This window comes from Chiroxiphia lanceolata, chromosome 1 (assembly GCF_009829145.1).
Source record: "Chiroxiphia lanceolata isolate bChiLan1 chromosome 1, bChiLan1.pri, whole genome shotgun sequence".
Classification (NCBI taxonomy): Eukaryota; Metazoa; Chordata; class Aves; order Passeriformes; family Pipridae; genus Chiroxiphia; species Chiroxiphia lanceolata.
In genome coordinates this window covers 52877599-52888390 of record NC_045637.1, presented here as the reverse complement: position 1 = coordinate 52888390, position 10792 = coordinate 52877599, and positions in this window count along the sequence as shown.

Sequence of the window (10792 nt, the reverse complement as noted above, 5' to 3'; positions counted from 1 at the left end):
CGCTTCTGCCCGTCGTTTCCTATCAGAGAGCCTCATTTGGGGAGAAATTTTAATTTCCCAGCCATTAACTGTATAGTGTTGCCCGTTTATTATTTCTTTTCCCCGAGCTAAGACTTCATGAAAACGCTCTCTCCAGGGACTGGCAGCAACAAAACAACACCCACTGCATTATCTCTCTACTCAAGGCAGACATAGGTTCACCGAGAGGCAGAGCTGTGTATCCGACAGAATCAGCAAGTTCCTGGCTTTGCCTAAACTACAAAAGGCGCGGACCTGTCCTTTTGGAGCAGGGGGACATGAAATTACAGCCCTTACATTTGCAAAGTACCTGGAGAGTAAATGAAAGGGAGGAGAGGCTCAGGCGTGGGAAAGAGGCACAGCCTAATGGGAAGACCGGAGCAGCTCTAGTCGGGATGTTTCCGATTCCTCCGCTCGGGCACAGCGGGACCTTGGAGAAGCCGCAGTGGCTGCCTTATCTGTCAGACGAAGGCGGTGAATGCGTGCTTAGCTCCTGAAGTCCTTGGGAGGCTCAGATCACCCACGTCTGAATGGTAGAGACTGCAGCGTGCCCTGGGGAGGACAGTCCCGGGCATTTTGGGAGGGCAGAAACCTGAAGCGCTCTGGGTCCCCCGCTCCGCTCAGCTAGGATCAAGGAATTACGCCGAAAGGCAAAAGCCCCAGGGACTTCTGGAGCCTGAGGGCACCGTGCACCACGGGGCAGGTGGCCAGGGCGAAAACACGCGGCTGGCGCTGGCAGTGCCAGTCCGGGGCCGGTGCCAGGCCACGTTGCCCGGGGAAGGGACGGGACCGCTTGGATATCCCTGGCCTCCTTCTCCCAATAAACGATTCCTACTGAATAGGCAGCACCGGCGCTGCCGCATGAGTGTGCAACAGGTAGTCCTTACTTTGTAAAGGCTACAGAGGTGAAAAAAAAAAACATTCAAATCAGGTCCAGGTCTCCAGGAAGTGGGAGCAGCTCGACGGCACCGCCCCGGGCAGCCGGCGCGTGCAGCGCCAGTCGGGAGAGCGCCCTGATGAGCGGCCTGCCGGGGGGGCGGGAGTCCAGGGCGGCTCCAGCCCCCGGGAGAAAGCTGGGGCTTAGGGCGGCAGCAGAGAGGGGGCCAGAGTCCCCTCCCTGTCCCCGGCGGAGGGACAGATCTCCTTAGCAGGGCGGTGTGGTCCTTCCGCGAGTGGGCAGGCGATGAAAGCCCTGCTCCGGGGCAGCCAGCGAGCGATGTGATGCTGTTGTTGGGTGGGGTTTTTTTAATCTGTTGACAAATTCAGCTTCTGTTAGTGCTCACATTTTCCACCCGTTGGCACTGTTGCCGGACAGTTCGGTTCCCGCATCCAGATGTGCCTTCCAGGTCACACGGCAAAGTACCTTTTGTGGTAAAGATCGCACTTGCTGCCGCCGACAGGTACATCCACTAGAGCTACCGGGAGGACTTAGCTGGGCCAAGCCCTTTAAAAATTATAGAAAATACTATGAGGAGAGGAAAACACAACAAACCCGCTGACAGGTGTAAGCCCCCTCATTCTCTCTCCGTGGGCAGCATTAGTAATTTACTTGATTGGGTGAGATAACCAGTGCATAGAAGCAATGTGAAGTGGCTTAGTTGATTTAGAAGAATGGCTTATGAAATATATACTACTGTTACATTTTAATGATACAGCATTTGTGTCAGGCCATCACACATTATCAGTGTTTCCTACCAAGCTGTGTGCTCCTAGTCAGTTTGTTTGGTTGGTTTGTTTCTGTTTTGGTTTTGGTTTTGGTTTGTTTGTTGTTGTTGGGGTTTTTTTTTAGCTTTGTTTTTTGGTTTTGTTTTTTTTTTTTGGCAATACACTGCTGGTCAGTTCAAGTAATTCTCCTTCACAAGAATGCTAGAGAGTGAAAGAGATGACAAGTGCTGTATTTCATAGTGAGAAATAGTAATTATTATGGAAACACTATTATGGATGTTGTCCTACATGAGAGATGTCAGAAAGGTTGTTTTGTGCTACTACATCCACATTGTCACTTAGTTTTGGCTATAAATTCCAAGAATATATGGGAATTCCAGCTTCACCTACTAAATTTTCAATCTGTTTATGTCTGTGATGAAAGGGGAACCGCTCTGTGATAATTTATGAGTACCCTGTTTTGACTTTGCCCCATGAACAGAACGGTTCAATTCAAAAGGAAAATGAAAGGAAAAGTATGGCTCAAGATAAGCCACTTTTCTACAAACAATAGCTGAGGGACAGTGCCAGGCTTCTTTGCACTGGAGGGAAAAAGAATTAGGAAAGTGAAAAAAGGAGCACATTCACAAAAGGCTGGGAATTGTCTGGGAGAATTAATCTGAAACACTTGAGTGCCTGATGGAGACCAGTTTCCTGTGGTTGCCTTGTAAACTTTACTTTACAAATACATGAATAAATATATTTTAAAAAAATCTTATTTATCTTTTTTTCCCAATAAATACTTTGTTTCAACTGCTAAATGCTTTACGTTTAAGATGTCTTGTTATATCACTGTGCATCACTGACCACAATCTCCTGCAGGCAAAAAGGACTAAAACTCATCCTGACTTCTGAGGAGGTGTCCTTGATAAATAGAGACTCAGAATAATTAAAGGCCCATGACGTGGCAGCGTGACCTCAGATCAGAAAGGAGATTGGAGAGTAGATACCTCTCTAAACATGTACCTTTGTGTTCTGTTCATCTTCCTCTCGTTGAAACATACAGTAATGTTTGCTGTCCCAGGCAGCTCCAGTTCAACTACGCATCTTAATAAAGTGATTTATTTACATTAATGCTCAAACAAAATTGGGCTGTGGCACTGAAAACATCCTGCAGCAGAACAAGTTAGATGGAGGCAAATGCGCAATCACACCAAGATCCCTTTACATTGTGTTGGCAATACAAAGCATCTAATAACAAAGAAATGCAGCCCCTGTAACCCTCCCTGGGCACGTGCATGGCTGGGTGCAGATGGCAGATTTGTGTGGTATGAGGCCAGCTGTAGTATTTTGGCTGTGTTCCTCTGTCCTCTGCTGCTTGAGCAATGCCATTTGGAGATCCTTACAAGAACGGTGTAAATAGGCATGGTGTGAATGAGAATAAGACCCTAATATGAAAGCTAAGTACATACCACAGAAATCTCCATTGGGTTAGGCAAATGCTCACTAAGGATTGCTGTTATCATATTACTTATTTATTTATATCAAACCATTTTTTCCCTTTACTTAAAACTTGCTAATGATTCTCATAGGAACATGCAGTCACAGACTATCATGACCACCCTAATTCTCCTCTCTCTTTCTTTTTATTTGCTTGTAATGTCCAATTGTTTTCTCTTATCGTAAGTTAGTCATACATTCCCTCGTGGTGGAACAGTTTCTTATATGCTTGTGTAGCTCTTAACATAATAGGACGTCTGGGTGCTGGTTGAATAATACAAATAATCAGACATAACACTTTTACGACACATTTATTTTGGCAATGCTGATATCCTTTGTCTGATTAATGCTGACATTTGATAACTGAGTTGTATTTGCACAAATAATTATGAAAAGTAAATGCTAAGACCGACTACTTAGATTAGCTATCGTACATCTTACAAAGCATAAGACACCGTTTTTGGCAGTGCAGGACTGTTTAAATTCTTTTCTAGGGCTGAGGCACGAGAGAGTTTACAATTGCTTAGAGAAGATGTGAAGAGGCTCAATCTAAATGCAAATCTGTGCCTCAGCCAGCCCAGTTTACAGTAGCCTAAGCTGTTATTTTCTCCTATTTCAAATCCCTATTTGAGATTTTCTTCAATGACACCATAAAAGCAACCAACTTATAATGGCCAGGCTTGGAGTTATAAGGGAGCACTGATGTTTACAGAGCTAAATCAAAATAGTAAATGAAGACACAAATGCATCCATGCAGGCCATATGTATGGATAAACCAGCATCAATCTGGTTGAGTCTATCATTATTGCCCCTTTATATGTTGCAGATCATAAGCTGTAATTTCTTTGTGGCCACATTGTGCTCTGTGATTATACCATCCCAGAGGAATCCTAATCAGGGCCAGCAGGTGTTACAGTGACACATTAACAACAGCAACGAGGCATAGCTTCAACAGAAAAAATGTGTGACATCTTCAAGCTCACAAATCCCTTTTTTTTTTTTTGTTGCAATCTCTCCGTCAACTGCTATCTCTCCCTGGGGAATTCAAAGCCCCAAAGACCTTTTTTAAAGCTTTATTCCTGGTCCCAGGAGTTATATCTAGATTGTCACTGCTTGCTCCTTATTTGTACAAAACCTGATTATTAAAGGTCTCTGTTCTTTACTGGAGCTTCTGTCCTACAGTAACAATATTACTAATTGCCATAATTCAATGAGGGAATGGAAATAATTACGTGACTAGGTCATATAAGGGACTTTAGCAGTAGAAGAAGAGCGTCGGCAGACTTAAGGCACATTCATCCAAAACTGTCATCCCCCAAATCCCATCACGCAAACCCAGAGACTCCTGACTCTATCGATAATCATAATTTTGGCCATAAAGCTTCCTGGATGAGCAGAGCTTTTTCCTTGTATGTGTCCACACCTGCTCATTCAGAGCCAGCAATGGAGTCCCTAGGTATCATGTAGTCACCACTAAGGCTTTCTACAGGGATTTCTGGTAGGGAGTGGAGTCCACACAAAACACAGCTTTGATGAGAGAACAGCAGCACCTCACCTCTTGCAGAGGGCATGGTAGCCATGTGTCAGGGCAACAAGTGAGAAGTCTCGCTTTGAAGCCTTCCTCAGACTGCAGGAATTAAAGACCAAACTCCCAAATACCAAGGGGCTGTTGGGGCTCGCTGACCACTATCAGTAATTCCTGCTGGTGCTAAGACTTTGTGTCTGTGTGGGATCAGGCTCAGGCTGGGAAGCAAACATGGCTCTTGCACCCTTGCTGGGGGGAGAGCTTGGGTCTCCCTGAGAAGGCAGAAGGTGGTTCCCATAGGTGAGGCCATCCTTCCCTTCCCCAGCGCAGAGCTACCCCCTCTCCCAATTCCTCCAGCCCTGCCCAGGCTGAAATCTACAACCCTGTTACAGGTAGGTGTTCCCAAGTGTGCACAATTCCTCTTTCAATGTTCAAAGAAACGTCAAACAGCCAGAATGCAAAGTCCTATATGCTCAGCACCACAAGGCAGGGTTTTTTCAGTCTGGTGTTTGCTTCCGAATCACAGAAGTTCATGCTGAAGACTGACTTGGTCTGTTACACACTGTCCCATCTTTGCATAGGACAGCGAACTGTCATGTCCAATGGGAAAAAAACCCTCAAAAATTAATATATCATGCTATCATACTAAGGGGCATCTGTGAACCTCAAACACTAAGGAGCATATGCCATGCTATTAGAGTTACTGCCTATTTTAGAACTAAACAAAGGAAATGTGGTTTTCAATATTAATAAATTTGTACTTTTCCTTCTCACAAACCACCTACCATGTAAATAAACAGCCACGTGCACACTTTAAAATTTATCATCTGCTCCACACTGTAGGCACAAGTACTTAGGATCTGCTAGCAGAGAATTGTGTGTCACTCATTTTCCAGGGATCATTTATTGCCTTTCCACAAGTCTCTCTTTTAAAGTAGAATTGATACAGTTTCTTTTGTTCCTGGTTAACCCCTAAACGCAACAGGTGCAGTTCAACCCAGGTGTTTTTTTGGGGGGGAAGGGGGAGGTGATAACTATGCCCAGTCAAGACTTTGAAAGTCATAAAACATTTCACTGTTTTGAACCCCTGGATGCCTAATGACATGCAAAAGGAAGAGACTAAATAAGTCAAGAATCATAGAATCATAGAATATTGGAAAAGACCTCCGAGATCATCAAATCAGACCCTTGATCCAACACCACTGTGGTTACTAGACCATGGCACTAAATGTCACGTCCAGTCTCATCTTAAAAACCTCCAGGGACGGTGAATCCACTGTCCTGGGCAGCCCATTCCAATGTCTGATTACTCTCTCTGTAAAAAATTTCTTCCTAGCCACTTGGCCTTGTTGAACCTCATCCCGCAGGAATCAGACCATCTCTCCAGCTTGTCCAGGTCCCTCTGAAGAGCCCTCCTGCATTCCAGAAGATCAACACTCCCCCCCAACTTGGTGTCATCTGCAAATTTGCTAAGGGGACACTCAATCCCCTCATCCAGATTATCAGTAAAGATATTAAACAGAACTGTGCCCAACACTGATCCCCAGGGGACACAATAGTGACCGGCTGCCCACTGGATGCAGCACCATTCACCACCACTCTCTGGGCCCGGCCATCAGCCAGTTCTTAATCCAGCACAGGGTGCCCCTGTCCAAGCTGTGGGCTGCCAGCTTTCCCAGGAGTATGCTGTGGGAGATGGTGTCAAAGGCTTTGCTGAAGTCCAGATAGACACATCCACAGCCTTCCCCTCATCCATCAGGTGGGTCACCTGGTCATAAAATGAGATCAGGTTGGTCAGACAGGACCTGCCCTTCCTAAACCCATGCTGGCTGGGTCTGATCCCTTGTCCATCCTGTAGGTGTCATATGATTGCACTTACGATGATCTGCTCCATAACCTTGCCAGGCACTGAGGTCAGGCTGATGGGCCTGTAGTTTCCCAGGTCCTCCTTGCAGCCCTTTTTGTGGATTGGTGTGACATTTGCCAACTTCCAATCATCTGGGACCTCCCCAGCGAGCCAGGACTGTTGGTAGATGATGGAGAGCAGCTTGGTGAGCTCTTCTGCCAGCTCCCTCATCACCCTTGGGTGGATCCCATCTGGTCCCATAGCTCAGCCTTTTCCTCATCTTTGATAACTATGTTCCCGCCCATGCCCAATAAACAATGGAGGTTTTCCTTGTCCCTCCTTTTGCTACTGATGTATCTGTAGAAAGACTTTTTGTTATACTTAACAGAAGTGACTAGACTCAGTTCAAATTGTGCCTTTGTCTCTCTAGTTTTCTTTCTACATGACCTAACTATGTTCTTAAACTCTTCATGAGTAGCCAGCCCTTTTTTCCATAGTCAGTAAATTCTCTTTTTTCCCCTAATTTCCTTCAAAATCTCCCTGTTCAGCCAGGCTGGCTGTCTTCCTCACCGGCTCGCTTTTCAGCACACTGAGACAGCCTGCTCCTGTGCATTCAAGACTTGCTTCTCAAAGCATGTACATCCCTCCTGGACCCCTTTGTTTTCAAGGGCTGTTTCCTAAGGTACCCTCTGAACCAGTCTTCTGAGTAGGCCGAAATCTGCCCTGCAGGAAGTCCAGGGTAGAAGTTTTATTGCTGGCCGCCTTTGCATCCCTGAGTATGAGAATCATTGAGAATCAAAGGCTGACTCTAATCACAGGCACTGAGACAGGAACAGCTCATTTTGGGTCTTTCTTCATAGGCAGTGGGGAGCTGGCACAGAAAGATAGCATTAATTTATCAGGTATTCAATGAAGAAAAAGAAAGATGGGTCGTATAATTGTTATTTACTGAAGATGGATGCTTTTCACAGTTCCTGATTATTGAAATTGATATGCATTACTGGATATATTGTTTGTAAAATATAGTTTGATAAAATATCAACACCAGAAATACTTCACGGAATTATGAAACATCTTAAAAGCTGAAGAGACAGACTAATAAAATGACTGTTGGCAGCGTGATTAGTTTGGATATTCTGCCAGGGAAGTGTCACCTTACACTGAGCAAAACATCAGTTGGAATATTATAAATTATCTATTTCTAATGGTATTGGCTGAAGAAAGCTGCAGAAAATATCATATTCTGCACACACACACATAGCTCTGATAACTAACCAATATCCCAATATAGCAAACATTCAGTAGGATTAACTTCCTAGATATATCTGTGCCAAATTTAGCAATTAGAGTCAGTATTTTTCCACAGTGTTTCATTCCCACTGTATTATTTCCTCCTACCCTTAGCACCTCTTCAACTATTTCTTTTCTGACCGTGACTAAGCAGGCTGTTCCCAGCAGAAACTAAATCCCAAATTTTTTTTATTCCCACTTCAATTCCTCCTAAGATGCCATGAGCAGACATGCCGTATTCTTTATTTTATCTCTTTATAGTCATTTCAATTAATCTACCTCCAATTGATCCTAAACCTTTAGGACCTCTGACTTAAGTGCCAGTTCCCTTCAAAGCTGTTTTTGATTTAAGTCTGTTTTTTGAGACAGCTGCTCCCTAGTTTTCTTCTTGCCTCTGAAAATCTTGAACAATTGCTTCTTACAAACACTCTGACTGTGATGGTTTAGGGGTTGCTTTGTCCTCAATGCATCTGCTGTTCTATTAGGGCTCAGGAAAGCTGATTATTGAAGTCTGCTTCACAATTCCTATGTTTCCACACGGAATTTCCTCTCCAACTCTCCCATCCAAATTTGGGGCACATCATTGCATCCCCATATGACAATCAAGCTCTTGATTATGCAGCACCTTTGAGGCAAGTGCATAGTTACTTCCTGCAGTTTAGACTCATCCGAGAAGGCTCCACAATAAGTTGAGAAATCAATGATTTTTAAGGAACATGCAAACTCTCACTCATCAGTGCTTAAGTACCAAAAAATAAAGGCCCAGAAGAAGAAGAATCAATGAGCAAGAATGTCTTATCCTGACATAAAGAGAAGTATAAGCAAGTAAGATTGATTTTCATACATCAGAGGGATGTTTGGAAAACAGACCACTGACTGTAGGGAAAGACCTACAATCTCAGCACAACCTAAGTCATCAAAGCACTACTAGCGGTATGTTCAGGGTTCTATGCTCTTTCAGTAAATAAGGCATCAACTTTAATTTTTGAATTTAAATAAATATGCTAGCACTTCCTATTCAGAAGTTGAAGAGGAAGCTTTGCTTACTTTCTTATCTTGTAGTGTATTACAGTTTGTTTCTCATCAGAAGCAGAACGGATAGTGTTGTTGCCCTGCACCTGTAATAAGAGATTCAACAATAAAGATTTTCACTAAAACAGGGAATTAGTATTCACTGAAAAATATTTTTGGATCAGCAGACACCTGTAGCATACACAAGAAGTGTCCTTAGCACTGAATTAGTAGAATTTCAAAACAGGCTCAAAAATTTGACATCTATTGTATCTTTACAACACTTGGGCACTTTTCTTTTTTGAAGCTAGATTGAAGCAGTTCTTTATATTTATTACATTTATTACCAGAAATGCTGGTGTTTTAGAAAGAATAAGATAAAATATGATAACTAATTGATTTAGTGCATTTCAGGTTGCAGAGTCGAGCTCAGAATTGTGTTGAAGTGTCTTGTCAAGGCAGGCAAAATAAGGAGGAAGAAAAGTTTTCTAGTAATCTTATCTTGTAAGAGAGCTTGGAGTCTGTTCTCCAGCTTCTGAAGGACGAAATACCTCTTTGTCAATTTCTTGCCTGGAAGTGGAATTAAAGCTCTAATAGTCTTTATTTAAAATTGTGAGAGGACAGCACAGTGCTAGCACTGACTAGTCTTGTGATGTTAAGGATGGAGGCAATGTTGTTCACATTTGCTGGCAGAGGTTCTCATCCCGACCATAGCCCCTCAGCCCTGAGTTGGGAGAAGACAGAGCTGGGGTTCAGTTTTCCACCCTTTCTGCTACCTGTGCTGCCATGGGCTTGGCTGCCTTGCAAGGGTTTTTGTCCTCCATCCCCAAGAAGGGACTGGTGAGCTGGGTGGTTTGCTTATCTCTACCTAGCTGGGCCGTATGAATGATCTGGGAGTGCAGGCTGGAGTGTGAGCTGGAGCCCTGCATGTGCTGGCTCTGCTGCTTGTTTCCCTGCAGAAGGTTTAAATCCATTGACTATGGTGGCACAGCTTGTGACTGCCTGGATAAGACTACATTAAGCCCAGAGGAAAAAAAAGAGTAGGAAGATTTCCGCTTTCAAGATGGGGCGTCAGCACAGAAGTGAAATCACAAACCAGCTACCACTCTGAGTACAGAAGATGATTCAGCATTAGATGTAGCATAGACATTAATCTGAAATAATAAAATTAAGCCATTGAGACTTCCATAGAATAACTAACTTTCTTCCAAATACCAAGAGCTTATGAAATGCACAATAAACCATTTATTTCAAATTTTCTGAAGAGTTTTGATAAAATCTGACTTTGGAGGTTCTCGACAATTCATCTTGTCATGAGCCAAAAATTTATGGCAAGGTGGCAAGTATGTAGGGATAACTGGCAAAAATGGAAAGCTGTTAATTGTTGAACTTGTCAAGGAATATCACAATACAATTGGCAATTTCAACCTGTTTACTTGCAATTTAGAAGATAAAGTGAACATCCTCATTCACCAAAGCTGCTCACAGTAAAATACCATTCTGGTGGCTCAAAACTATGACAGACTCTAGGAAAACCTTAACGAAATTATGTAATAGACAACCTTGTGGTAAATTAAATTTAGACCCATGCAACACTGGGGACTAGAGATGAGCAAATAATTATTTCAAAAATGTATTCAGCATATTTGGGTTTTGCATATGCTTGCAAAATGATGAAGAGACACACCCTTTCCAATTGGATGAAGAATAGCCAGGCGATGGAGGGCAGGGAGGAGGAAGGGGCTGGCAGAGGCTCCGTGAGACACTGTGGCTGTGTACAACACCTGCTGGAAGTGCCACTAACAAATCCACCCCACATATCACAGATCTCTGTCATACTAGCATGCCCCTCTGCTTTCTGTGTTCAGTGGTGCAGAAGCCATTCACCCCTCTAAGGGTGAGCAGCTTTGCTCTGAGGAGCGCTAGCATAACGTGGCAATTCATGAGAAACACGGCAG